The sequence below is a fragment of the Belonocnema kinseyi genome, chromosome 10 (genome assembly GCF_010883055.1).
Source record: "Belonocnema kinseyi isolate 2016_QV_RU_SX_M_011 chromosome 10, B_treatae_v1, whole genome shotgun sequence".
NCBI classification, from domain to species: domain Eukaryota; kingdom Metazoa; phylum Arthropoda; class Insecta; order Hymenoptera; family Cynipidae; genus Belonocnema; species Belonocnema kinseyi.
In genome coordinates, this window is record NC_046666.1 from 108880504 (window position 1) to 108884822 (window position 4319).

The following is a 4319-nucleotide window of genomic DNA, read 5'->3' on the forward strand; positions in this document are numbered from 1 at the left end:
TTTTCGCGTCTATAATCATTTCTACGTCTACTTATTTCCTCATTGCTAAGACCTGCGATGTTCAAAGTTCTCTTGTACGCTTCTCTTTTTGCTTTTCGGGCAACCTGAATTTCATCATTCCACCACGCATCACCAGATATTCTTTCTACAACTGCGGTACCACATACTTCGATTGTGCATCTAACAAGGATATCCCGTAACATTGTCCAGGCGCCCTCTAAATCTTTGTTTTTTATACGGTCCTCCCATGTTGCCCTACCTATGCTCTCGATTATCTTATTTTGGAAATCTATGCGCACATCCGGTTTCTGTAGGTTCTCAATTTTGATTCGCGTTTTTTTTTTGCTTTCTTGGGTCTCTTTTTTCTCCAAACCCGACCTAAATTAATTTTTGAGATCAGAAGGTAATGGTCAGTATTGCATTCAGGACCCCCTCAAGAACCTTGTATCTTTGACTAACTCTCTAAGTCTTTCATCCGCAACAATTCTTTTATCGTGAAATTATAATGAATTGCTATGAATTACTCATCTTTGAGTACGTTTCCGGATTTCCCAGTAACTGCATATCGAAGCACAGTTTTAAGAAAGTGTATTTATACCAAATTGAAAATTTTCTATTTTTCTTTTTCTCCAACCGAGTATGTAAGAGACAGCTCTCTTTCGAATTTGCTAAGGGACTGTTAAGTAAAAGACAAGATAATGTAGGGGTCGACTTAAGACTGGGTCGTATCCGAGAGTCGTTAAAAATCGTCCTATTTAAGATTCTTAGAAACCGCATAAATACACACATATATATATTGAAAGTCAAGAAAATTTCAATTCCAAATGTGCAGAATTGGAGAAATATAAAATGAAGATCCAGAAAAAAGAATAAAAAAAAAGACCAAAAAGACTAATTTTCAAGAAATATTCATATCCGAATCACAGCCAAAAACAGGTATTTTCGATAAAACAGTTGAATTTTCAACAATATAGATAGATTTTCACTTCAGAAGAAAATGTCAAGCAACCAAAAGAGATTAGTTTTCAATCAGAAATTTGTACCCCCAATTAAAAAAAAATTGAATTTTCTACCGAATAAAAAGAATTTTTAAACGAGAACGATCAATGTTGACTGAATTGTCGAACTTTGAAGAAAATGATTCAATTTTGAGCCAGGTAGTATAATTTTTGGCAAAAAAAAGAACCATTAACAACAAATTTCATTGTGAACGTCGCGACTAGAAAGAATAAGTATGCATACATATTCATATAAACACACAAAAATACACATGTGCACAAACACACATACACATACACATATACATATATAAATATAGATATCGATATATATACATGCCTATAGATATATATACATCCCCTCTTGTGTGTTTATTTTAGGCCTGTACCATTGAATTTACAATAAAAAGCGATCCCCCCCCCGGCCCGGTTCAAAATCTCGGCGTTATTTTTAGTTTGTAGGTTTAAATTTCCTTTGTTTTCTTTCTTTTATCGTGAAATTATAATGAATTGCTATGAATTACTCATCTCTGAGTACGTTTCCGGATTTCCCAGTAACTGCATATCGAAGCACAATTTTAAGAAAGTGTATTTATACCAAATTGAAAATTTTCCATTTTTCTTGTTCTCCAACCGAGTATGTAAGAGACCGCTAACTTTCGAATTTGCTACGGGACTGTTAAGTAAAAGACAAGATAATGTAGGGGTCGACTTAAGACTGGGTCGTATCCGAGAGTCGTTAAAAATCGTCCTATTTAAGATTCTTAGAAACCCCATAAATACAAACATATATATATTGAAAGTCAAGAAAATTTCAATTCCAAATGTGCAGAATTGGAGAAATATAAAATGTAGATCCAGAAAAAAGAATTTAAAAAAAGATCAAAAAGACTAATTTTCAAGAATTATTCATATCCGAGTCACAGCCAAAAACTGGTATTTTCGATAAAACAGTTGAATTTTCAACAATATAGATAGAATTTCACTCGAGATGAAAATGTCAAGCAACCAAAAGAGATTAGTTTTCAATCAGAAATTTGTACCCCCAATTTTAAAAAAATTGAATTTTCCACCGAATAAAAAGAATTTCTAAACGAGAAAAATGAAGATTGACCAAATTGTCGAACTTTTGAGAAAATGATTCAGTTTTGAGCCGGGTAGTATAATTTTTGACAAAAAAAAGAACCATTAACAACAAATATCATTGTGGGCGTCCCGACTAGAAAGAATAAGTATGCATACATATTCATATAAACACACAAAAATACACATGTGCACATAAATATAGACACATACACATACACATATACATATATACATATATATAGATATATATACATACATATAGATACATATACATCCCCTCTTGTGTGTTTATTTTAGGCCTTTATCATTGAATTTACAATAAAAAGCGATCCAACCACCGGCACGGTTCAAAATCTCGGCGTTATTTTTAGTTTGTAGGTTTAAATTTCCTTTGTTTTCTTTATTTTATCGTGAAATTATAATGAATTGCTATGAATTACTTACCTTGGAGCATGTTTCCGGATTTCCCAGTAACTGCATATCGAAGCACAATTTTAAGAAAGTGTATTTATACCAAATTGAAAATTTTCTATTTTTCTTTTTCTCCAACCGAGTATGTAAGAGACCGCTCTCTTTCGAATTTGCTGCATGTTTGTGATGTAAAAGACAAGATAAAGTAGGGGTCGACTTAAGACTGGGTCGTATCCGAGAGTCGTTAAAAATCGTCCTATTTAAGATTCTTAGAAAACCCATAAATACACATATATATATATTGAAAGTCAAGAAAATTTCAATTCCAAATGTGCAGAATTGGGGAAATACAAAATGTAGATCCAGAAAAACGAATAAAAAAAAGACTAAAAAGACTAATTTTGAAGAAATATTCATTTCCGAATCACAGCCAAAAACAGGTATTTTCGATAAAACAGTTGAATTTTCAACAATATAGATAGATTTTCACTTGAGATGAAAATGTCAAGCAACCAAAAGAGATTAGTCTTCAATCAGAAATTTGTACCCCCAATTAAAAAAAAATTGAATTTTCCACCGAATAAAAAGAATTTTTAAACGAGAAGGATGAATGTTGACCGAATTGTCGAACTTTGAAGAAAATGATTCAGTTTTAAGCCAGGTAGTATAATTTTTGACAAAAAAAAAGAACCATTAACAACAAATTGCATTGTGGGCGTCGCGACTAGGAAGGATAAGTATGCATACATATTCATATAAACACACAAACATACACATGTGCACATACACATACACATACACATACACATATGCATAAATATATATATATATATCCATACACATACATATATATATGCATCCTCTCTTGTGTGTTTATTTTAGGCCTGTATCATTGAATTTACAATAAAAAGCGCCCCCCCCCCCCCGGCCCGGTTCAAAATCTCGCCGTTATTTTTAGTTTGTAGGTTTAAGTTTCCTTTGTTTTCTTTCTTTTATCGTGAAATTATAATGAATTGGTATGAATTACTTATCTTTGAGTCCGTTTCCGGATTTCCCAGTAACCGCATATCGAAGCACAATTTTAAGAAAGTGTACTTATACCAAACTGAAAATTTTCTATTTTTCTCTTTCTCCAACCAGGTATGTAAGAAACCACTCTCTTTCGAATTTGCTAAGGGACTGTTAAGTAAAAGACAAGATAATGTAGGGCTCGACTTAAGACTGGGTCGTATCCGAGAGTCGTTAAAAATCGTCCTAATTAAGATTCTTAGAAAACCCATAAATACACACATATATATATTGAAATTCAAGAAAATTTCAATTCCAAATGTGCAGAATTGGAGAAATATAAAATGTTGATCCAGAAAAAAGAATTAAAAAAAAGATCAAAAAGACTAATTTTCAAGAAATATTCATATCCGAGTCACAGCCAAAAACTGGTATTTTCGATAAAACAGTTGAATTTTCAACAATATAGATAGATTTTCACTCGAGATGAAAATGTCAAGCAACCAAAAGAGATTAGTTTTCAATCAGAAATTTGTAACCCCAATTTGAGAAAAATTGAATTTTCCACCGAATAAAAAGAATTTTTAAACGAGAAGGATGAATGTTGACCGAGTCGTCGAACTTTGAAAAAAATGATTCAGTTTTGAGCCAGGTAGTATAATTTTTGACAAAAAAAAGAACCATTAGCTACAAATTTCATTGTGGGCGTCGCCACTAGCAAGAATAAGTATGCATACATATTCATATAAACACACAAACATACACATGTGCACATACATAAATACACATACACATAGACATATGCATATATACATA